The 26,042-nt window shown below is 40.4% G+C and overlaps 3 long non-coding RNA genes across 3 annotated transcripts in view; 1 reads left to right on the forward strand and 2 right to left on the reverse strand.

The window, feature by feature from the left end:
• Positions 1–26,042, forward strand: part of LOC143522219 (uncharacterized) — a 66,592-nt gene that overhangs the window by 926 nt on the left and 39,624 nt on the right. Inside the window, exons 2-3 of the long non-coding RNA XR_013132967.1 lie at positions 249–310; positions 14,379–14,513. This is a non-coding gene — a long non-coding RNA (uncharacterized LOC143522219). The remainder of the gene's footprint in view (positions 1–248; positions 311–14,378; positions 14,514–26,042) is intronic.
• LOC143522216 (uncharacterized) lies at positions 8,409–13,115 on the reverse strand. Its single transcript, XR_013132964.1, has 3 exons — positions 12,837–13,115; positions 10,432–11,985; positions 8,409–10,338 (listed from the first exon to the last, which is right to left on the reverse strand). It is a non-coding gene; the product is annotated as an uncharacterized LOC143522216 (long non-coding RNA).
• On the reverse strand, positions 17,477–25,235 carry LOC143527674 (uncharacterized). The gene is made up of 3 exons (XR_013134221.1): positions 24,913–25,235; positions 18,699–19,213; positions 17,477–18,426 (listed from the first exon to the last, which is right to left on the reverse strand). It is a non-coding gene; the product is annotated as an uncharacterized LOC143527674 (long non-coding RNA).

The following is a 26,042-nucleotide window of genomic DNA, read 5'->3' on the forward strand; positions in this document are numbered from 1 at the left end:
CGGTTGTCTTATGTGCATTTGTCGTGGTAGAAGTAATATAATACACTGACGTAATACATTTCTGCCAAAATAATATACTTTTATGTCTTCCCATATTGGGAGTTACAATAAAATGTTATTATATTTGCAGTAAACATTTTTTAATAAGATAGCTTTTTTACTTATTTATTAGATAAATTATTTAATTGCTAGTTCCAGTCTGTCACTGTAATTGTGTATGTAATAAAATGCCCTTTTTTTCCCCATAGGTTGAAGCTTATCAAGGTTTTGTGCCATTTTTAAGGAATCTGTGACATGCCCTAAGTCTCTGGTAAGTGAATTTTTGTGATCTAATTTTATTTACTTACGTTCTGTTTGTATGTTTCTCTTGCCTTTTTTTTGTATGTTTGTCAAGTTAATGTATCAGTGTAAAAGCTGTGGCATTGTAATGTCTAAATGAGCAGAACTACTTAAGCACTATAGATTAGAGCATGGTCATTTTGGACAAGGTCATCACTTACGATATATTTATCCAGAATGCCCCTGTGCTTTCAAAACTTGGAATTCACTTTCAACACACTTGTCTAGGAATCGCACTAGTCCCTCAAAGCCGTATGGAGCAGTGGTTTCATTTAGATTTTGTTTTTATATACCACACTAAAAATAGCAACTCCAAACTCCAGAAAACTCCTAAAAGCAAGTAATGCCTCTCTATCTCTGTCCATCTTTGTCCTCCTCTCTCCTGCTCCCCAATGTCTGAACCTCCCCCACTTCCCTAGCAGATCTAGACTTTTTTCAGTTTCTTCATACAACAATATCTTTATTAAATATCTTCATTATTTTTAAGTTCCACCAAAACAGTGAATCAGGAATTATGGAGCTGGTTATTGTGGATACACAAGCCTAGGGTTGGGTGATGTCTTCTTAATTGGCATATGATGATGTTTAGATAGGTAGATAGATAGATACTTTATTGATCCCGCCCGAAGGAAATTTAGCAATTTAGTTTACAGTGAAACATCGCGATGGACGATGGTATCGTGGGGGGGGGTCATGATCAAATTTAAAAGGGGCCTACTATATAAAAACATAATGATTATAAAAGTAGTATAAAATTGGCTATATGGTGATGGGCTTTAACGTGTAAGGAGAAAAAAATCTTCCACTGCCTTTGAATGGCCCAGAGCAGTTTCTGCTAATGGCAAGAATCGCACGAGAATATCACTGCATATGTGCTACCAGCACACCCTCCGAAAGAGTTTTCAGCACCGCGGGTATTGTGGTCACCCCAGTCCGCATCTTATTAAAGCCAGAGAAGGTCAATGTGTTGGTTTTTTTGTCCGGGTAACATAATACAGGAAGATGATAAAATCCTGCACCTAACATCCGGAGTCATGCAACAGGCTTGGCTAGGATGTATTAACCAACCAACGACTTATGATCTAATAATACCTATTACTATGCCCATGACCCATCATCTCATTGACTACCCAATACTACTAAGAAGACAAGATAGATTGCAAACACCCTATGCACACAGTTGCTTGAACAAAACACAGCAGCAGCTACAATCTGATACTGGCTCGACAAGGATCCAGAAGCACAGCGCACTATGTTCATGGTCCATTGCCTCAACTGCCAAGTACTCAGACCACCAAACAAACCTGGACTGACCTTCAAAACAAAGTGACATGGACACACAATACCTTGCAAGCTTTTCCTTGGGGTCATCAGGAAGGCACCTCCCTTTGTTGGTGTTTCGATGAATTGAGCCCCCAATACCTCCAGAAGGCTCATCAGTGGAGTCTGGCGTCCCAGACCCATCCCCCTCCAAGCTCACAATGTAGCCCATCACAAAATTTACCAACAACCCTGCTACCCGACGGCTATCGGAACAGCCAAGTGACAATCCTACCCATATCCCAACATCACACACACCAAACAATTTATCTCTTCAAGTACTATACTTACCCCACCTAACCTTCTTAGCCACACCCACTGACTAGATCTCTCAGCTACCACTGACAACTCCTTTACCACTGCTCTCATCACACAGCCTCTAAATCCAAACTCAGCCAGTAGTCTTGTGGCAGACTTCGCCACGAAACCCCTAGCTCATACCTCTACAGGTCTAATATGTGCTTGCCAGCCCTGCTCTCTTACCTCAGCCACCAAATCTGCATACTTCAACCTTTTCCTTTCATATGCTGCATCAACTTCGTCTTCAAATGGAACAGTTAGCTCTATGAAATACACTATCCGCTTACTTTCAGAATACAACACATCTGGCCTCAAGTTTGTGATTACAATACACTCTGGAATCTGCAACTTGCAGCCTACATCAACCAACAGTTTCCAATCTCTTGCATCAGCCCACTTACCACCAACCTTTAAAAACTGTGCTGGCTCCTTGCTATGCTGCCCCTCACACACAAACCTTTTACACAAAAAAATTACTCTATTGGAACTAGCAACTGGCATGCCATTAACTTTGTTGCAGGATAGCCGAGTGGTGTTTGAAAAAAACTGAAAAAACAGAACCGGAAGTTCCAATATACCACATTTATTCAGTCCACCGTAGAGAGTGCCTTGGAATCCAACAAACATTAATAAAGAATGAACCCTTGAGTTGAGAACCCTTGAACTTGAGTCAGACAGCTCCTCTTTACTCAATGCTGTTGTAAGTTTCTACAAAGGAGCAGCTAGCTGACTATCTCACAAATATGTGAGCATTAATTGGAGTTGTTCTGAAGGCACTCATGTTTGATATGATACTCATATATGAGTATGGTGTCATAAGGAGTGTTTACCACCGATATTATATGTTATAGGCAATTATATTGCGCTGGCCATTTAAATCAAATCTCTGCTTTCTCTAGTGTTGTGTGTCATTACAAGGTGTCTTGCCACCTTTATCTCTCTTACTTACCTGTCACTTATTCGAGTCTCTATCTCCTGCGCTGCTTCCTAGCCATTCTCAAGTTTTCCCCCATCTATTTCTCTTCCTATTCTTTTTGCCTTTGTTTTGGGCAAGTTTTGTTTTTTGCGAAGTGTTTAGTCCGCTGCCAGTTAATTCCCCTGGCATCCTTGGTTTTGTTTTACGCATTGTTTTTCAGCGTCCTTTTGGTTGTCTATTATTTTTCTCTGGTCTCTACTGTTCTGTTTCGTATTGCACACGTTGAGTTTTTCGCGTCGCCTTTTGCTTATTTTCTTCTGAGTACTTGCCTCTCTCTTCTTTATTTTTTATGTGTTGAGTCTTCTGTGTTTTTTTTATGTTGGCTTGACAAAGCCAACATTGTTTTCCCTATTCTTCTTCTTCTTATTATTATTATTCTATTCCACTTTTTGACACTTTTCACAGGTCGCAATTTTTGAGCTAGAACCTTGAAATTTGGCAGGATCGCAGATCCCATACGGGAATAGTGTGCTTTTGGGACATACGGTGTCCTCAGGACAACGCTCCAAAGTGGACATTTTCCCATAGGGAATGAATGGTGGAATGTTCAGAACTGAACATTCCGTAAGGGAAATCCCCACAGCCTCACACAACACACGCACGGAACCTCTTCTTTCCCTCAGTCCCTGCAGCAGTAATAACTGTATAACTAAACAACCACTCAACTTTAACTAACCCACAGCCAATTACCACTCAGCAGTAATTACCCCACACATGTAAATAGTAACTCAACCACAACTACCCCATTAGCCTAATAGCCTTCAACAACATTTACCCCTTCAACTAAATAACCATTGTCAACTACCCCACAGCCAATAGCAACTCAACAGCAATTACACCACCACAGGAAAATAGCCCCTCAACCACAAATACCCCAACATCTAAACAAGCTTTTAATATGAATTACCCCTCAACAGTAATTGCCCCAAACAGCTAAACTACATCTTAACATCAACAACCCCATTAAACTAACAGCCTTCAACAACATCAAATACATCAGCATTAACTACCCCAATGCCAAAAGTCCCTCAACAGTAATTACCCCTCAACAAGAAATACAACAAGCTTTTAACAGGAACTACATAAGGTAAACTTCCCACACATGTAAATAGCAAATCAACCACAACTACCCCATTAGCCTATTTCAGCAATATTGCTGTTGTACATGCCACATTTCAACATAATTTAACATCATTTAGTAGTGTTAACATTTAAACAGCATTCATCATGATCATAGTAATAGTAATCAGCAGGTTATCAATCATGAAACATCCAAACAGCCTTTTATTAATTTTCACTTCACGTCAGCATTATTGCAGGTTTACATTGAACATTTCAAAAGCATTTAACAACATTTAGTAGTGTTAACATTTAAACAGCATTCATCATGATCATAGTAATAGTAATCAGCAGGTTATCAATCATGAAACATCCAAACAGCCTTTTATTAATTTTCACTTCACGTCAGCATTATTGCAGGTTTACATTGAACATTTCAAAAGCATTTAACATCATTTAGTAGTGTTAACATTTAAACAGCATTCATCATGATTATAGTAATAGTAATCAGCAGGTTATCAATCATGAAACATCCAAACAGCCTTTTATTAATTTTCTCCTGACGTCAGCATTATTTTAAGTTTATATTTAACAGCAATTATCATCATTTAACAGTTTTATGACAATGAAAGTAAGTAAAAATAATGAATCAACCAAACAAAATAATTTTTGTAAAATATGTCATGGTCGACAATGTAATTGTTAGGATTTTTCTTTCTTCTTCTTATTATTATTCTTTGTCCCATTTTTTGACCTAAAACGTATTGTGCAGCCTAGACCGTAATGCCTAGAAACCCCAAACTTGGCAAAAAGGTTCAGTTAACTCCAAGGACCAGATTCCCAGGGACCCAAATTGGCCTGATGGTGGCGCTATAGCAGACCATGTTGACTGGAAATTCCCTCCTAATTCAGGGAGGACGACGACACCACCCAAAATCCTCAACACGTGAGACTCTTACCGCTGGGCATAGTTTATAGAAGGGCAAAGTTACTTGAACTGCAGAGTTAACTAAGTTTTCTGTTAATACATTCTGAATGTTTGTGTTTAACTTTATTTTCATAATCTTCATCAAGATTTGTATATACAAAGTTCTTTGCTGTGCATGCCACAATCTTTTATTTATCTGATTAATGGACAACTTATAGTCTTCCCTATTCTCAAACACACCACATTAATTTTTAGTTATTAAGCCAGCTCCATTACTCTTTGTTCTGACCACGTTGGAATAAACCAGCTGAGCTCATTAACACAGTCGCGCTGCTCTACAGTTTAAAGTCGGCGCCATTTTAGTTGCTTTGTTCTCTATAGGAGAACTGAGATTACAGCTCCGCCTCCCCACACGCGCACAAGCGCGTGCACACATTACACTCCTCCCCTTTTTACACACACACACTAAGTACCCAGTCTTCACTGTAAATGTACTGATCCTTGTTGATGCCGTTTGTTTTAGAATAGTTGGTTTTAAATAAATGTATCATTTATTTTCACCAAATTGTCTGTGTTGATGTCATTCAAAAGTGGTTGTTGCCAAAACCTCCAAAGAATTCATAGTTAAATCCTTCAGATACCAAACCATTAATTACCCTTAGTTAATAACTAAATGTTATGGTTCTGGTATCATTAGAATATGAGACTGATTCTAAATTAATGAGACTGATTATTAATTAAGGTAAAACAAATTATATCTACTTTTAAAGGATTAGTAGGTGAAACCCCTACAACAATATAATAATAATTTCAGTCAATATAAATAAATAGCAAACCACTATAGCAATGAAGAACAATATGGAAGTTATTCTGTGTCAATATTCAAATGAAAATGTAATACGTATTTGCATTTACATGTTCCACTCATACAAGCAACTTTGAGCTCAAAATTCAAATTGAAATGCAATAATTCCATTTACATTTGCAATGTGATAGACGTCTATTCATATTTCATTTACACATACATTTTGATGCTTTATTTGTGTCTTTATTGAAATGAAAAAAAATTCCCGATTTGGATTATCAAGTTCATGTGATCATGCAAAGGTTGTATCAAAATTATAATTAAAATGCTATTCGCTTAATATGCTTTGCATTTCGTGATAACACGTTTGAAACGTAATTTTCAACCTCACCACCACGCTAAAAAGATGTCAATATTCAAACGTTAATGGAGAAATAGCGCCACCCCTGTTTGCAATAACATTACGATACCAACAGCGCTAAAACTGTGTCAAAATGCATCTTGAAAGTGCAATCCGAGCAGATTGCATTTTCATTTCCATGGTCTTCCACTATAGTCAAATTATAGTCAAATTAGATTCCACGGTTTCACTTTATTCAGCCAATCAGGTTCCACAGCTTTCCACAGCGGGCAGCCAATCAGGACGGGACTACAGCGCAGCAGTACAGGCGAGTTTTTTTAGACGTGGTCACAGAAGCGCTCATTAGATTAATTCAAAGGGTAGCAGACGAGTCCTTATGGTGAATTTACACTACATTAGTGTGAAAGTTTAATCGATCAAGTGGCAGACATATCAGCCTTATCTGGCGCTGATGTGACTGTTATTGCCAAATTGAGCGCTGTGGCAGAGCAACTGTGTGCCTCAAACTACGGCGGTACAACGGCCGACCTCCGTGAAGCGGCTCGTGTGATCAGAAACAGAAAACCATTTCTGCTCGTTAATGCTGGTTTATTTAAATAAACATTTGTGCTGTCGTATTTTTAAAGTTATAAAGCGGTAATGCCTCGATGAGTGATGTTATCTAGAGTCCCCCAGCGTCCCTGTTTAGTGTGGTTAATGCCACAGACGCGGCATAATTACCTGAACCCGCAGGTAATCCTCTACCAAGCTTTGATCTTTAACGTACTTGTAATCATGACGCGAGCAGAAATTTTAGAAGCGAGCAAAAAACTAAAACGCGCACTGAAAACAGGGACGTGAGCACTTAACAGCGCTCGGTTTTCTTGATTTTGCGTGCTCAGTGTGTCTGACTTGCTTGATTGAATCTTATCTTTGTGCTCTCATATTAAAGATCGCAATCTCACTCCATACTACACATTGTGGGTTCATAGATTGCCCTTGTTTGAGTCGAGTGGTCCTTATGTTTTCATGCCTTGGTAAGTCCTTAGTATAAGCTTCCGTTGTCTACGTTTCATGCCTTTCCCTAGTCTCAGACTATACCTTTGGGGTTCATATATTGTGTTTGTTTAATCGAGTGTTCAGTGTACGTTTTTATTCTTTGGTCTGTCTTTCGTACGAGTTCTTTTCATCTACGTTATAGTGGTCGCCGACTCATCGCAGACGACCGGCAGATATCTAGCATGTTTAATATCTAGCGTGTTTAATATCTAGAGTCGGCAGCAGCGTCTAACTACAGCCAATGTGAACGCGGAGAGAGAACCGCGGCACCGCTGAAGATATCTCTGAGAATGTAAAAAACTTTCAAGAATGCTTTCAAAACAGTAACCCAGCAAACACAAAATCCTCACCTTTCTTACAACTTTACTACAACACTGTTTAAGTTATTGTGACAGCACTGGAGAAATAGTGCGATTGATTATAACTATGTTCACTGCAACGGAGAGATGAAATAATTCTGGCAACTTGGGACTATGGGACTAAAATAATAATAATAACGAAAATGTGGAGTACATGTACATTGTTTTATTCTTTATGTGGTGTTGCTGGTTTTCACGAGAGTTTCGTTTTCGTGTTCTCGTGTTTTTGGACGGCAGCCAGATGAGTCGGCGATTCCCCAGTCGTGTAATTCGTGAGCCCGCGTCACCGATCAGTCATGTAGTGTGAAAGCCACAACAACTGAAAGACTCGCGATTACAGCACAACCAGTGTAGTGCGGACGGCACAAAAACCTGACGACTGAAAAGTCGTGCAGTGTGAACCTGGCTTTAGGGATCATAAATCAAGACCAAAAACTCGCCTGTACTGCAGAGCCAGAAACTATATGGCTCTGTGCTGAGCGTGCTTTAGTCCCGTCCTGATTGGCTCCCTGAGGTGGAAAGGGGAACCCGATTGGCTGAATAAAGTGGAGGGAGGTGGAATCTGATTGGAAGGCTGATGGGATCTAATTTGACTATAATTTGACTATAGTGGAAGACCATGGAAATGAAAATGCAATCTGCCCGGATTGCATTTTCAAGATGCATTTTGACACAGTTTTAGCGCTGTTGGTATCGTAATGTTATTGCAAACAGGGGGTGGCGCTATTTCTCCATTAAGGTTTGAATATTGACATCTTTTTAGCGTGGTGGTGAGGTTGAAAATTACGTTTCAAACGTGTTATCACGAAATGCAAAGCATATTAAGCGAATAGCATTTTAATTATAATTTTGATACAACCTTTGCATGATCACATGAACTTGATAATTCAAATCGGAAAATACATTTTCATTTCAATAAAGACACATATAAAGCATCAAAATGTATGTGTAAATGAAATGTGAATGGATGTCCATCACATTGCAAATGTAAATGGAGTTATTGCATTTGAATTAGAATTTTGAGCTCAAAGTTGCTTGTATGAGTGGAACAATTGCAAATGAAAATGGAGTTATTGCATTTGAATTTGAATTTTGAGCTCAAAGTTGCTTGTATGAGTAGAACATGTAAATGCAAATGCGCATTACATTTTCATTTTAATATTGAGACAGAAAAACTTCCATAGAACAAAGCCTACATCAAAAACATTCAGAAAAGGCACCAGTCCCTATAACGAATAAAAAACTAGCGTAAAGTGCCTAATACAATATAATAATAATAATAATTGCAGTTAGGGATGCAAATGATTAATCGACTTTCGATTAATTGTCGATCAAGAGGTTAGTCGATCAAAATGTATTAATCACGATTAATCGTTAGAGCGCGCTACTGTAGTAACTTGAACAGAGCGTAAGAACGAGAAGTGAACACGTGTCGCGAAAGACCAGAGTGGAAAACAAAATGAAGCGGGCGAAAAGACGTGCGGTGTGGGACCATTTTGAAGCGGGTTCGGGAAACAAGACAGAAACTGCGTAATCCAGAAAATCCCGAGGAGGGAAACTTTATTTTCCACGCAACTCAAAACAATAGCACCGTTCTCTCTCCGCTCCCCCAGTGTCACTTAAAGGACCAAGTGCCTGTCTGTTAGGGAATTCGCTGCGAGGAGTAGTAGTCGCTACAATTTCAACATTGTTAATTTAGGCAAAGAAGTCAAATATTCTCTGTGTAATGCGGTATTGAAGTACAACAGTTCCACTAGCTCACTCAATTATCATTTGAACACCGTGCAGCTGTCCTGCATATCACCACTGCACCTGGTCAACCTAAAATCACAGCTACACTGGGAAGGTGTTTTCGAAGCTCGCTACGAAAAAAGAAGAGTGAGCTAAAAACAAAGCTAGCTACTGCTACTGCTGTAGCCCTTACAACAGATTGTTGGACGGCTCTAACAACAGAAAGTTACATTACCGTGACGTGCCACTACACTGACGAGAACTGGCAGCTAAAATCTGCAGTGCTGATTACGACGAACACGTCGGATAGACACACCGCTGACAGTTTAACTGACAAGCTCAATGATGTTGTGGAGACTTGGGCACTCTCCGGTCGTGTTACAGCATGTGTTCACTACAACGCTAGAAACATTGTCCAAGCATAGGCTCAATAATATTGTGTTTGGCTCTCTATTTAATTTCTTCTTTTTTTTGTCTAATGTTTCAAATGCAAGAACGGAGCCAGTCCTTAATTTATTCCTTTTTAAATGAAAGAATGTATTTTGTTATACCATAAAAATTTCCTAATGCATAATTACTTGAGCAATATATCATATAATACAATATAATTATCATAATATAATATATACTTTTTGAACAAAGTGAACCATTTAGCTGATATTTTTAAAGGCCCTATTGAAACACTGAAATTCAGGTGAAAAACGCCGCTTATCGATTAATCGAAAGTCGATCGATAAGATCAATCAACTAACGATTAATGAATTAATCGATAATTTGCATCCCTAATTGCAGTCAGTATAAACAAAATCTTGAACACAACCATGTACATTATTGCTACCTGGAGCCAGGGGCAGCTTAGGTGGACTTCAGGTCATGCCACTCTGTGAAACAAACCCGATCCACAACAACACAGAGAGGAACACCGCAGGACCTACACATGAACATGGTCTTCATCTGGCAGTGCACACACTTCCTCCTACCCTGTGTTGATTTCAGGCGAGGATCAGATGATGCAGGGCACACAGGAACAGGAAAGCAACCCTGTGATCTCTGCTGTGGGGCTGGAGGCTGAGAAGAAGTGGATGCCTCACTAGCATCTTCTGCCGGGGACTGTGGCATGCCCTATAACAAAAATACAACTGATTTTGTAAAGTGCCTATAACAATTGCAGTCAATATAAACAATTTTGAACACAACCATGTACATCATTTCTACCTGTGGCATGCCAGCACGAGCCAACTCCGTGCACAGGACCTCCCTGAAGCGCTTTTGTGTGAGGGGCTTCTGCTTCTTCGCCAGGGCCATCTCCTTGTAAATAATGTAGCTATTCACCACTGCGATGTCAACGAAGTGGAGAAATAGCTTCACATACCACCGGCGGGTCTTCTGGGTGACTGTGAAGTGCTTGATGAGAGCATCTGACAAGTCGACTCCACCCATGAACTTGTTGTATGCCCTCACAGTGTCCGGAACAGGGATCCATTTGGTCGACCATGCACCAGTTGGATTCCTGACTCGCTGCTACACAGTGTGTCCGCCGTAAGCCTTGTGGATTGTCGAACACATGGTAACATCGCGCGTGTCCCTCCACTTCACGAAGAGCAATGGACCGCATGTCACTACGGTCCGCTTTTCGGGGCAAGGCATTCAAAGTGGTTTTGGGGAAGCCTATCCTGGTCTCAAGGATGGTTCCACATGCTCCAAACCTAATTCCATGTAGATGACGGAACAGTAGGGAACTTGTGTAGAAGTTGTCCACGAACACGTTGAACCCTGTTCCCATCGATGGCATGTGAATCAGGTTGGTGACGGCATCGAAGCTGAGTCCATTTCCCGATGGCCGCCTTGCCCTCATACACACTAAAATTGTAGGTGTAGCCATTACTGCTGTCAACCAGGACAAAAAGCTTGTAGCCCCACTAGGTTGGCTTGTCCTTTAGGTACTGCTTCATACCGATCCTTGCTTTAGTGCCCACCATACGCTCATCTACGGCGATGTTCTGGTGTGGATGGTAGTAAGCTTGACACGCAGTGATGATCTGATCCTGCAGTGGCTTTAGGCAGAACAGATAATCATAGCCAGGTTGACCTCTCAGCTGATCGTTCCTGGCGTCTTCCACCGGATCACTCATGTGCAGGTACGCACTGATGGCCTCGTATCTGTGCCCCGGCATCACAGATGGTGGAAATGGATGGCTGTGCAGGTGGTCCTTCCTCCATAGGTCCCGTATAGCTGATGGTTTCAGCAGGCCAAGATAGATGACTATGCTGAGAAACCTCAGCATTTCATCGCCGTCTACATCCGTCCACTGCCTCTTCCTGCCTGCTGCATAGGTGTTCGTGTTCCTGCACAGAGTCTGGAGCACCTCTTGGCTGAAAAAGAAGCGGAAGATCTCAGACACTGTAGCTATTCAGTAGATCTAGCTGAACTCCTGGCGTCCTCTTTGGGCAGAACAGAAAAAGACGAGGCTTTTCATCTTCAGAAGCAGCATGCCATCCGTTATCCAGCACTGCAGGTGGTGATGGGGTTGTGCGCCTCTGTGCTGGAGTCACTCTGGTCTTCTTTCCTCTAGTTGGAGGTGGAGGTGGTGAAGGTGGTGCAGGCAGTGTCCTCTTGGCAGGAGGTCTGTTGGATCTGCGACTAGCCTGTCGCACAGAGGTGTGAGGAGTGTCAGCAGGGGGGAAAGGGTGGATGGCCCTGGCAGTGGAGTTGCTGAGGTGTCAGCAGGCGGGGGAAGGGTGGTTGTTGACTGCCCTGGGAGTGGATCACTGCAGAAAAGACAGAGTGATAGAGAAAGAGAACATTGCCAAATGAATAAAATACAAACATAAAACAATTGCCACAGATTATATATATATATATATATATATATATATATATATATATATATATATATATATATATATATATATATATATATATACATTTTTTTGCGTCGAATCTGGTACCGGACACGCACTACCAAACTATTTGCAATGCGCAAAACTCACCGGGAGAATAAATGAGACTATATTTATATGCATTTAATGGATCAAATCTTGCGCGTCGAATCTGGTACCAGACACGCACTACCAAACTATTTGCAATGCACAAAACTCACCGGGAGAATAAATGAGACTATATTTATATGCATTCAATGGATCAAATCTTGCGCGTCGAATCTGGTACCAGACACGCACTACCAAACTATTTGCAATGCGCAAAACTCACCGGGAGAATAAATGAGATTATATTTATATGCATTTAATGGATCAAATCTTGCGCGTCAAATCTGGTACCGGACACGCACTACCAAACTATTTGCAATGCGCAAAACTCACCGGGAGAATAAATGAGACTATATTTATATGCATTCAATGGATCAAGTCTTGCGCGTCGAATCTGGTACCGGACACGCACTACCAAACTATTTGCAATGCGCAAAACTCTTCTAGAACAATAGCTAGCATACAAGCGCAAGCATTAGCTTAGCTTTTAGCATTAGTTACACGGTAGACAATGTACGACAACTTGATAAATCATAGTAGATTCAAGAGTAAAACGATTATACTGTATACTATATTTATACGTACTGTAAATTAAATAGTATTCACATGCATAAAAGTTAATTTTGACTTACGGGGCGTCAAGGATGGCGTCGATGCCATGAACAAAGGCCTCCTCTTCCTCGGAGTCCATGCTCGCAACACAAGACCCATCGTCACTCACATCTTCATCTTCTCTAAAAATCTCGACAAAGACATCGAGCGTGAGACGTCTTCTCTCCATTGTAGATACCAAAATTCAGTGCGACAAAATGCAAAAAAGAAGTAATGGTGACTGCGCAACACTTCAGTACTGCTCGACGCGCAACGAACAATGGTGGCTCGGTCCTTTGCGCACTGCCCTTTTATGCCTTCTGCCCAGGTGCGCACCTCCCCTGTTCGCACTGAAGTGTGACCAATCAATGCAAACGACCTATCTACGTTTTCATCTGGATGTCAACTATTCGTTTGTGAAGGTGCCAATCATTAGTGGGGCGACTGCGAAATAGTGTGAGCCAGCATGTTAGGACCCACCCAAATGGCCTCGTGTGACCATAGGTGTGAACGACTGCCATTCAAAGAAAAAAGAGCGGTGTGGACCAATAAAAAAGACAAATTCTAAGAAAGGACAGCCTTAGAAAGCGAGTGAAAACCAAACCTTATATGGAAATTGTTCCAGGAAGCACCAGAAGTTTCGAGAAAGTCACGTCTCACTTACGAAGGTAAAGAGTGCATCTTTTGAACGAGTAGGTGAGCAAGCTTTTTAAGGTATTTAACCACAACGGATCTACGATGTTAAGGTCTTAAATTAAAGCCTTATTAGTAAACGATATTTAGGTGACAAAACATTGTCATCTCACATCATAAATATGTTTTTTAAACAGATATGTCGGGAGACCCCCCCCCCCCCCCCCCCCCCCCCCCCCCCCCCCCGCGGGGTGCACTTTTGTGGCCAACTTCAAAGCCGCATATCTCGCAATTGGCTGCACGCAGACAGCTGAAACTCGGTAGGCATGTAGATGGGATAGGACACATTTGAATTTATCGCTTTTGTTCGGAGATTCATTAATGTTTAATATGTTTTATAAGGCCATAAAGGAGCTGGGCCCGCCGGCGGGCCCACTAGGGGGCGCTTCTGCAATAGGGTTTAACAAAGCATAGTCTCTGGCACCCTCAATCTCTCTCTGTCGGTGATATACAGGCCCAATCATGTATAGACACATGCAGGCCTTCCTATATTGTTCACATAGATGCAGCCCTAGCCAGATGTGCTATTTCTGTGTCTCCCTTTCTGACACATGCAGATGTCATCACACACTCTACATCTGTAGAGCACACACTGGCCAAACTCAAACAGCTTCTTTTCACTTTTAGGTCTAAAGGACCTTTTGAGCTTCCTTTTGCCTATTGAGGCCAAAATGCCTATTGGTGTGTGAACCCGCCAATCGCCGCTTGCGGCTATATATATATATATATATATATATATATATATATATATATATATATATATATATATATAATATTTTGGTCATGGTCGACAATAGTGTCAATAGTCCAGCAGAGGACATAGACAGTGTTCCAATATGTGTTGAAGGTTGGGGCTCCTCTCTGTCTCTGTATCTGTTTTCCACCAACAGGGCCTGTTTACGCACATTGTCTGTAATCCCAGTGTGCGCTGCTGGGGCCGCGCTCCAGAGTCCTTATGGAACCTTCCCTTGGGTCCCATTGAGTGCTTGACCAGAGAATATCTGCAACTGTCTGGGCTCTTCTGGGTGAGCATAAGTCTGTGGTATCACTGTGGTAGTGAAGAAAACAGCCCTTTCTGTTTCGACAGGTTTTGCCAGGTCCTGTGCCAGCACACAGACACCCATGCACACAGTGCACACAAAGTGACAGGACAAACTGTACAGGCCTGCACACTGACTAAGCCAACCATTGGACAACCACGCTCCCCCCCACCCAACCCCCTTCCTGTTAAACAATTAAACACATCTGTTGATGTCGTATAAGGACACAAAACAAAGGAGAATTAAATATATCTGTTGATGTCATATATGGAGACAAAATAAAGGACAATTAAATACATCAATTGATGTTAGATATGGACGCAAAACAAAGGTGAATTAAATACATCTATTGATGTAATATATGGACATTAAACAAAGGTCAATTAAACAATATTTTCATGTCGTATATGGACACTAAACAAAAGGCAATTAAACACATACATTGATGTCCTATATGGACACTAAACAAAGAACAAACATACTTTAAACAAAGAACAATTAAACACATATTTTAATGTCATATATGGACACTAAACAAAGGACAATTAAACACATTTTAATGTCATATATGGACACTCAAACAAAGAACAATTAAACGTACTTTAAACAAAGAACAATTAAACACATTTTAATGTCATATATGGACACTAAACAAAGGACAATTAAACATATTTTAATGTCATATATGGACACTAAACAAAGAACAATTAAACACTTATTTTAATGTCATATATGGACACTAAACAAAGGACAATTAAACACATACATTGAGGTCATTTATACAGGGCCGGCCCAAGCTTCCATGGGGCCCTATGCAGAATTTAATTTGGGGGCCCCCATACCACCACTTCAGCACCAAATGCTACATCATCATGGTGCTCTTGGGAGCCCCCTATTGGCATTGGGGCTCTAAGTGGCTGCAGAATTTGAGTATGCCTAGGGCCGGCTCTGCATAAATGGACACTGAACAAAGGACAAATTAGCACACATATTGATGTCATATATGGACACTGAACAAAGGACAATTAAAAACATGCTGACATCTACGTGACTCAGGGTACCCGCGGGTCCTTAAAAAGTCTTAAAATGTCTTAAATTTAGTTTTCCATATTCAAGGCCTAAAAATGTCTTAAAATGTCTGGAATTTTATGAGGGGAGGCATTAAATTATTATAAGTGTGTGTTGTTCAGTTGTTCTGGCGCGATGTGAACTTTGCCGAATCTAGCGCTAGTACCATGCAGAAAATAACTGCTCCAGGGTCCTAGTGCTAGATTCCTAGCGTTGGAGTATACGGCCTCAACAACGTCAACAATTTTTGTTCGCCAACACCCCCCCCCCCCCCCCCCCCCCCCCCCCCCCGTCAACAATTCTCGTTCACCGCCCCCCCCCCCCCCCATCCGTCAACGATGTGGAACACACCTGCATCCCCAGTAATAGTATTATTTTTTCTTGTGAGAGGTATTAAAAAGGTCTTAAAAGTCATTGAATTTGAGATTAAAAAATGTGCAGATACCCTGTTTAAAGGAGCTTTCTTAAAAAAGTCATTTTCCTGTATTTTACAGGTATATTCTCTTATTATGAAAAAGACAGAAAAATACTGTATTTATTTACAGTAAATATCTGTAAAAAAATGTATTTTTTTACAGTGTGAGAGACAGCAGAATATGTGGATTTTTGGCGAAGGAATTTTCGACCCTTGATTGTGAGGCATGTGGCCACGCCCATGTGCAGAAATGTGCACTTTTGCTCCATAATTAAAGTTTAGACTCTTCTGAGTGCCTGGATACCACATATGTGCATGTATGTGAAAAACCCTAGGAGTAGTACGCGCTCAAAAATTTGTGCAAATTTGCATATTATGCAAATTAGCTCGAAATCTAAGCAGGCGGAGCTTATGGGTTCAATGGACTTTTCTTTAGATGAAAATATGACGGATCAGATGAAGTTTGAATTTTATTTCTAGGACATGCGGTGTAGGAGAAACACCTGTGTAAATTTTTCATGTGTTTGTGTGCGCTGTAGCGCCACCTATGGGCGGATCGGGCCGGCGTGTTGCGCCTGAGTAGCGGAGAGAAGTACTACAAGTTGGCCAAAGGAGAAGTTATGATGGTGCAGGTCAAGGACCTGTGCCATAGGTGCATGTAGATGATGCATACCAAGTTTCGAGTTATTTGGCCAATCTGTGTGGGAGTGGGTGAGGGGGGATGTTTGTGTGAGTGGCAGCGTGTGTGGGAGACTGAGGCTGTCACTCCCTGCTGAACCTGTGACTGAGATGCAAACACTTGAGTAAGCGTGTGTGTGTCTGTGCGTGTGCATGTGTGTTTGTGTTGTCACTGGGTAGGTATGGCTAGGGCAATGTGTATGTGAAACCCATAGGTAGGCCAGTACATGTGTATGTGCATGTGTAATAGACAGAGAGAGAGGCTTAGTGTGATTGAGTGTTCATGAGTTAGGGCTGTATATGTGAATGTGTGTGTTTGTGTATAATGAGCAATGTTATGTCATACCATACTATGTAAGTGGCATGTGAATTGAAATATGAACAGCTTGAGAAATCTGTACTCTCCGGTGCACCTTTGATTGAGATGGCTAAGTGTGCAAGTTTGTGTGTGTGATATTCAGTGTAAATGGGAAAAATGTAGCAAAGTGTTTGTTTTTGTGTGTGTGGTAGTGAAAGAGGTATAGTTAGGGCATTGTGGCAGCAGCATTAATGTAAGGATAGGTGTGAGAAAGTGGAAGTGTTGAGTGAGAGCTGCAGACATCGAGCAGAATAATAGTAAATTGTGTGCAGACAGCAAAATTGTAACAGAAGACTAAATTGGGATGAAGAGAATAAATGTTCAACACTGGAATGTACATGGGATGCCGTGTTATAGAGGTTGAGGGTGAGAGTAGATTATCGCAAAGTTGGATATGCATGTTTTTTAATAGAGAAAAAGTGGCAAAAAGGTAATAAGTTTAGTGAAACCAAATTTTACATAGTGGCATAACAAAGCAATAATGTAGTGGTTGTACAAACTGTAATCAAAATAAGTTACAAGATAAACAATAAATACAAGCATGTAATGGCTGTAATACAATAAGTGTCTAAACAATAATAATAAAACAATAATAAAAACAATAATATCAAAAAGGTAGCAGGAGTGCCTAGTACCAGGGCAAAGTGCTGACACTGTAAGGAGCACATGTACAAAGAGCGTTTACAGGTCAACATATTCAAAGCAATGCTGTAGCTCAGCATCCTCAGAGACAGTGGCCTCAGGTGGTGGTTGAAATTGTATTGAGACAACTCTGGAGCTGTTGGTGGTGATAGTGGCTCTGTCATGGCGTAGAAATTGTGCCGCAAGTTCATCAGGCTGTGACAGAGGAGACGACTCCAGAGCCAGAGTAGTTCTTATTATTTTGTCATTCAGATGAAACATGTGTTGTGTGCCATCATTGTCTATGAGGGTGAGGGTGCCACGAGCCATGACAGAAAGTTTTGCTGTTTTACAAAAAGCTTAGCATGTCTGGCATCTGGTCATCAATGTGGCAAAATTTACAGACACTTGGGGGTGTCTGGGCACATGTGCTGTATTTGAAAGTCGACTATTGCAATTTCACCTTCATTGATGGTGATGTCCTCTGCAATTGACTGATGGGCCGGCGTGAGGTATAGCCTGTGTGTGGTTGTGTCCTTTGTAGTGATGAGTGTTGTTTTTCCCATGTATATCCGCAGAGACATCTGTGAAACTACCAAGTTTGTAGCTGTAATGAATGGGTGACCCATACTGTAAGCAGCAACGAGGCGGTCTTGTCTGAGACAGCATATACAGTTATGTTGAGTGGTGTCAGTGTTTCTTTTAGTAAATTCATGACTCTTCTCTCTTTCTTCGACAACACAAACAGATATGTTAACCTAAATAATAAAGAATGGGGAGAAAGAAATATTAGAAGGCAAAGCATTAGGTAATATGGTTGATGTAAAAATTACAAGTGGAAATGGAGCCAAAATTTACACATGGAGCAGTAGTGAAAATGTGTTCAAATAGAAAACATATGGGTTTGTAAGATGTGCAAAGCATAGGGCTGAGGTATTGATATGTAGTTATTGAGTGATAAAGGTGAATGTAATTGTGTTCATTTAGAAGGGTGCAAGTTGCTGTAAGTAGTGAGGGAGTAAGGACTTACACATTGGTATTGGAGAGGATTTTGGAGGATGTCTTGTAGAGTTTTTGTGGAAGTGTGATGTTTTGGGGTGGTGTCAAAGGGAAAGTTGAGTTGTCTGAGGCAAGTGACTCGTGAATATCTGTTTATCATGATGTCATTTCTGCCCTCATGTTGTCGGGAGGGAGTTAATGTGACATTCATGAGCAGAATTGGATTTCTGGAAACCAAAGAAGTGTGATAGGAGTATTATAAAATAGTACATTTTATGAACACAGTACTGTCATGTAATGATCAATGATTAGGTTAGAAAGTGGGGTACTTGTCCTTTTCTGCACGACAGAAAAATTCGTAGTGATGTGGTGCAAAGACCACAACACGCGATGTACGGTCTGCCTCTTGAAACTCGGCAGTGAAATATTGTTTACTGCTGGAACCAGCTTGTAGTAGGGTGGAGACGTCATGCACATATCCTTCCAGATCATGTGCGGACGGGTTTCGTGGTGATGCCATGTTAACTGGAAGTGTACAATCAGCATCTGTCATTGGAGAATGGAGGGAAATGAGCAGTTAGATACAAGAGGGAATTATTGACCTTGCAACTAGTAGTATTATAAATGAGGTGCATATGTAGGAGAAATTACAGAAAGAGACGCTTTTTAAAAAGTGAGGAGAAGGTGACACATGTACAGTATATGACAGAAAAGAGTGGCATGACATATTCATAAAAGAAAAAAATGAACAGACATATTTAAAACCGAGGGAGTGAGCAGTTGTGGCTCACTGTAACAAAGTTCAATTGTAAGTTTAAATAAGATAAAAATCAGACAACATAGGAATGCAAAAGAAAAAAGTAAGAACATAAAAACATTGGGAGTTAAAGTGTAAAATTAGTATAATTGAACATTGCAAAATGGCGCAAGATGTAAGGAAATAGTCTTGAACACAAATATATAGCAAATAACTATTACAATTTATTATAAAACCGACATCAAAAACATTAAAAAAGGCACCAATCCCTATAAATAAAAATTATTACAACTGTAATATAAAATTAATGTAAAGTGCCTACAACAATTGCTTTCAATATAAACAATCCTAAATACATAAATAGTTAACAACTTTGGCAATGCAGTACAAAAGCTACATCAAAAACATAAAAAAATAAATAAAAAGGCACTAGTCCCTATAAACTATCAGCACCACAGAGACAGATTAGTGTCGCTGAGTGAGTGGCAGAGAATGAACCATCAGCACTGGTGTCGCTTTCAACTGAATTCACATTCATAAGAACTACAGTCCGTCGGATCTCTGCCAGCTGTCTTTCAGTAAAGACAAACCTGTGCAGCAATACTAACAAATATGCAGCCTCTTCATAAAATAGGACTATTGTAAAGTGCCTATAATAATAATTGCAGTCAATATAAATAAATAGCAAACCACTATAGCAATGAAGAACAAAAAACAAAGAGAAGACTGCTCAAAACACAGTCTCCTAAAAGTTCACCTAAAACATCACCTAAAAGTTCCTCTCACACCTCACCTCGGCCACATCATTGTCTCACACAAAAAATGGAGAACAGCACCTCACACACAGAAACTTCCAGCAGCACAGAGACAGATTAGTGTCGCTGAGTGAGTGGCAGAACATAAGAACTACAGTCCGTCGGATCTCTTCCAGCTGTCTTTCAGTAAAGACGAACCTGTGCAGCAATACTAACAAATATGCAGCCTCTTCATAAAATAGGACTATTGTAAAGTGCCTATAATAATACTAATAATTGCAGTCAATATAAATAAATAGCAAACCACTATAGCAATGAAGAACAAAAAACAAAGAGAAGACTGCTCATAGTCTCACACAAAAAATGGAGAACAGCACCTCACATTCAGAAACTACCAGCAGCACAGAGACAGATTAGTGTCGCTGAGTGAGTGGAAGAACATGAAAGGTCAGCACTGGTGTCGCTTTGCTAATGTGCCTGTGGTGTTCCAGCGCAGTAGTGTTCTCTGAGGCTTCAACACGCACTTCATGTCCACTATAGTAATGAAGAACCAAACAAAACAAAGAGAAGACTGCTCAAAAGTTCTCCTAGAAGTTCACCTAAAACATCACCTAAAAGTTCCTCTCACACCTCACCTCGGCAACATCATAGTCTCACACAAAAAAGGTACCTCACACGCAGAAATTACAAGCAGCACAGAGACAGATTCGTGTCTCTGAGTCTGTAGACACCTCTACCATGCCAGTGTCTGATAACACTCCTCACACCTCTACCATGCCAGTGTCTGATAACACTCCTCCCACTTATAACATCCGCCAGTCTGTAAAGTGCCTATAATACAATATAATAATAATAATTGCAGTCAATATAAATAAATAGCAAACCACTATAGCAATGAAGAACAAAACAAAGAGAAGACTGCTCAAAGGTTCTCCTAAAGGTTCACCTAAAACATTACCTAAAAGTTCCTCTCACACCTCACCTCGGCAACATCATATTGTCTCACACAAAAAAGGTACCTCACACGCAGAAACTACAAGCAGCACAGAAACAGATTAGTGTCGCCGAGTGAGTGGAAGAACATAAACCATCAGCAGTGGTGTCGCTTTCAACCGAATTCACATAAGAACTACAGTCCGTCGGATCTCTTCCAGCTGTTTTTCAGTAAAGACGAACCTGTGCAGCAATACTAACAAATATGCAGCCTCTTCATAAAATAGGAATATTGTAAAGTGCCTATAATAATAATAATAATAACAAGCGGCGATAGGCGGGTTCACACACACAATAAGCAAAAGGAAGCCCAAAAGGTCCTTTAGACCTAAAAGTGAAAAGAAGCTGTTTGGGTTTGGCCAGTGTGTGCTCTACAGATAGTGTGTAATGACATCTGCATGTGTCAGAAAGGGAGACACAGAAACAGCACATCTGGCTAGGGCTGCATCTATGTGAACAATATAGGAAGGCCTGCATGTGTCTATACATGATTGGGCCTGTATATCACCGACAGAGATAGATTGAGGGAGCCAGAGACTATGCTTTGTTAATTCACTCTTTACACACCTAGCATGCCTAACATGACTGCCCATGTATTCAAAGTATGAATGTAGTCTGCAAAGCCTGGCATTACATGACTGACATGACTGGCATGACTGGAATGACATCACTGCCATGACGAACAAAATTAACATGACTGATATGACTGACATAACTGGCATGACTGTAATGATTTGATGATTTGACTGACATGACTGATATGACTGGACTGAAATGACTGATATGACTGGACTGAAATGATTGGCATGACATGACTTACCTGACTGGCAGAACATGACTGGCATGTCTGATATGACTGACATCACTGGCATGACTTACATATACTATACATATACTATAGATATGCATACAAACTACATACATTTAGGTAGAAGTGTGTGTGTGTGTGTGTGTGTGTGGTAGTGTATGTACTCAAACTATGACAACATATACTAATACATACATACATAAGTATACATAGAAACTATACATACATATAGGTATAAAGGTGTGTGTGTCTGTGTTTGTGTGAGAGAGAGACAAAAAAGAAGCCAAATATCAGTTTGTATGAGCATGTGTTAGTCACTGAGATATGGGTGGGTATGGCTAGGGAAGTGTCATTGTGAATGCTATAGGAAGGCCTGCTTGCGCCTGTATGTGTGTGTGCCTGGTTAATAGACACAGAGAGATCTAGGTAGCCAGAGCAATGTTTACTTAGGGCACAGAGATGGGAGGGGGAATGTGGGTGAGAGTGTGAGAGAGACTGAGAGTGTGAGTTTCAGCTTGCGTGCGTGTGAGAAGGAGAAGGTGACAGAGGGACTTTACATGCATTCTTATGCATTGTATATAATACTGCACTGTAGAGCCATACGATAACCGATTTAGATGAAACTTGACAAATTTGTTCAGGATGGGATTCTGAATGGGCTTGTGCATTTTGGTCAGAATTGGGTAAAATATGAAAGAGCTTTAAGAATATGAATATTATATGTATCGATGCTGTCCATTAAAAAAATATTTAGCAGGTATAAGTGTCCTCAAATCCAAAATCTTTAGATTGTTTTTTGATTTCACACTCTGTAGAGTATTATAAGACTTTGCTTGACATGATAGTATGAAAATCCTAGGAGGAGTATGAAAAGTGATGATTTCAAACTATTATTAACTGTAAATAAACTGTGCATTTTTTAATAGGACATGTAATGGGAAAGTTGTTCGCACTACTGCAAGGAATCAAAAGAGTCCAATTGCATGTTCCCAAGTGGAATTATGTAGGGGATACACTTGCTTTTTTTGCAATAGCGCCCCCCAGTGGCCAATCGACACCTGGCTGGATTATGTCATAGGGGGCGTGCACTTGTCCACACCCAAGAGGTTTCGTGCAGATCGACCAATGGTAAGCCTGCCAAACGCGTGCCGATCACTGATTGGCCGATTACGTCAGCCATTTTGGAAGTATGGAGTGTCTGCTTTAGGACCTGGTTCCCAGAGGCCCATAGATGATGTCTGCCAAGTTTCATGTGGATCGGCCAATCTGAGTGCATGGGGCAAATTTTTGCATGTTATAGCGCCCCCTAGCAGGTGAGGTATGGCAACCTCTGCGAGCTGCCCCAGACCCTCACAGGGAAGCTGTCTGTGAAGTGCCATCTCATTACATGCAAGTTTTCTTAAGTTAGAGCTCCATATGCGCAAAATTTACTATTGAATTTACGCCTCCTCATTTGATTGGCTTATACTGACTAGGTAGTGAAGAAATTAGCATTTTTGTTGGATAGATTTTAAAGTTCAGACTCTTCTGAACGTTTTGATACCACATATGTGCATGTATGTGAAAAATCCAGGGACTAGTTTGCGCTCAAATATGTGTGTGATTTTGCACATTATGCAAATTAACTCGAAATCTAAGTGGGCGGAGCTTAATGGTTGTATATTAATTGTCCTATTGAATTTAGTCAAGGAATGTATAGGAACTGGAATTTTGGTTCTAGGACTTACGGTGTAGGAGATATGGACAAAAAGTCAATATGGTCTGCTATAGCGCCACCATCAGGCCAATTTGGGTCCCTGTATGGGAATCTGGTCCTTGGAGTTAACTGAACCTTTTTGCCAAGTTTGGGGTTTCTAGGCATTACGGTCTAGGCTGCACAATACGTTTTAGGTCAAAAAATGGGACAAAGAATAATAATAAGAAAGAAAAACCCTAACAATTACAATAGGGTTCCCACACTATGTGTGTGTGAACCCTAATAATAGTGTCGCTGAGTGAGTGGCAGAGCATGAACCATCGCCACTGGCGTTGCTTTGCTCATGTTCCTGCGGTGTTCCTGCATAGTAGAGTTCCTTGAGGCTTCAACACGCACTTCAGCCTTTGGCTTGTCCACTATTGCACTACCTCTTGCACTCTGTTTTTGAGAACTTTGCTGTTGGTCTTTTGTCAGACTTTTAACTGACGTTTGATGTTCATGTAATAGGTTGGACATTTTCTGCGTTCTTGTTGGCCTTTGCACAACCTTCAAGCTTCTAATTTTGTGTGTGAAATTATAATAATAATAATATTAGTGTCGCTGAGTGAGTGGCAGAGCATGAACCATCAGCATTGGTGTCGCTTTGCTCATGTTCCTGTGGTGTTCCAGCGTAGTAGTGTTCTCTGAGGCTTCAACATGCACTTCATGTCCACTATTGCACTACCTCTAAATAGCAAACCACTATTGCAATGAAGAACAAAACCTAGATCAAAAACATTCAGAAAAGGCACCAGTCCCTATAACTAAAAAAAAAAAAAAAAAAACTATTGTAAAGTGCCTATAATAATAAATTGCGGTCAATATAAACAAACAATCTTGAATACAACCATGTACATTATTGCTACCTGGAGTGTAGTGTATTTTTTATATATATATATATATATATATATATATATATATATATATATATATATAGAGAGAGAGAGAGAGAGCTAGCATAGTAAATATAGTATAAGAGTGCTGTGGAAATTCTCCGTCAATCTGAGTTTCAGCATTTTCTAGAATAGCAAGCGCAAGCATTAGCGTAGCATTTAGCATTAGTTACACGGTAGACAATGTACGACAACTTGATAAATCATAGTAGATTCAAAGGGAAAACTATTATACTGTATACTATGCTTATACGTACTGTAAATTAAATAGTATTCACATGCACAAAAGTTAATTTTGACTTACGGGGCATCAAGGATGGCGTCGATGCCATGAACAAAGGCTTCCTCTTCCTCAGAGTCCATGCTCGCAACACAAGACCCATCGTCACTCACATCTTCATCTTCTCTAAAAATCTCGACAAAGACATCATCGTCTTCTCTCCATTGTAGATAGCAAAATTTGGTGCGATAAAATGCAAAAAAGAAGGAATGGTGACTGCGCAACACTTCAGAACTGCTCGACGCTCAATGCACAATGGTGGTCGGTCCTTTGCGCGCTGCCCTTATGCGCGCTGCCCATGTGCGCACCTCCCCTGTTCGCACTGAAGTGTGACCAATCAATGCAAACGACCTATCTACGTTTTCATCTGGATGTCAACTATTCGTTTGTGAAGGTGCCAATCATTAGTGGGGCGACTGCGAAATAGTGTGAGCCAGTATGTTAGGACCCACCCAAATGGCCTCGTGTGACCATAGGTGTGAACGACTGCCATTCAAAGAAAAAAGAGCGGTGTGGACCAATAAAAAAGACAAATTCTAAGGTTACTACAGCCTGCTTGTCAATTATATGTATGAATTAGTATCAAAATGTACTTACACAAACTGTCGGTATTTGCAGCTTTAAAGCAAATTACAGTGCAACGCAACAAACAGGGTCAAATATTTAGCAAAATTTTAAAAGGCTACAATATCATACAAGTTATATAGCTATATATTAGAACCTGCTTTAACATTTAGCTTCAGCTTACTTTATACGATGGTTTTCTGCCAACTTGGGGAAAAAGAAAAACATTATCATCTTAATGTGAAGCTTATAAAAGCGCAGTATACAAGAAGTAATGCGATGCACCTACGTTTGTAATATAAACACATATCAGGTAACCAGAGCGGATGAAAGTCTCGCGCTTAGTTAAAAAACAAAAGTCTCCGCCATGACCAGCGTTTGCCCGCTGGAGAGTAGCACATTACATTTACAATACATTAAATATTATATTATTATACAATTTATAGGGGTGGACATTCAGGTTCAGAAAGTAAAAGTCCTTACCAAGATTTTGCTCAGGCTTCCTGAATTGTGCAAGTGTTGATTCCACAAATTTTACCTGGCTTGCACTAATTAGAAAATCCATCAAGTTTGAGTAAAATCATGGGAAG

Source organism: Brachyhypopomus gauderio, chromosome 1, assembly GCF_052324685.1.
Source record: "Brachyhypopomus gauderio isolate BG-103 chromosome 1, BGAUD_0.2, whole genome shotgun sequence".
NCBI classification, from domain to species: domain Eukaryota; kingdom Metazoa; phylum Chordata; class Actinopteri; order Gymnotiformes; family Hypopomidae; genus Brachyhypopomus; species Brachyhypopomus gauderio.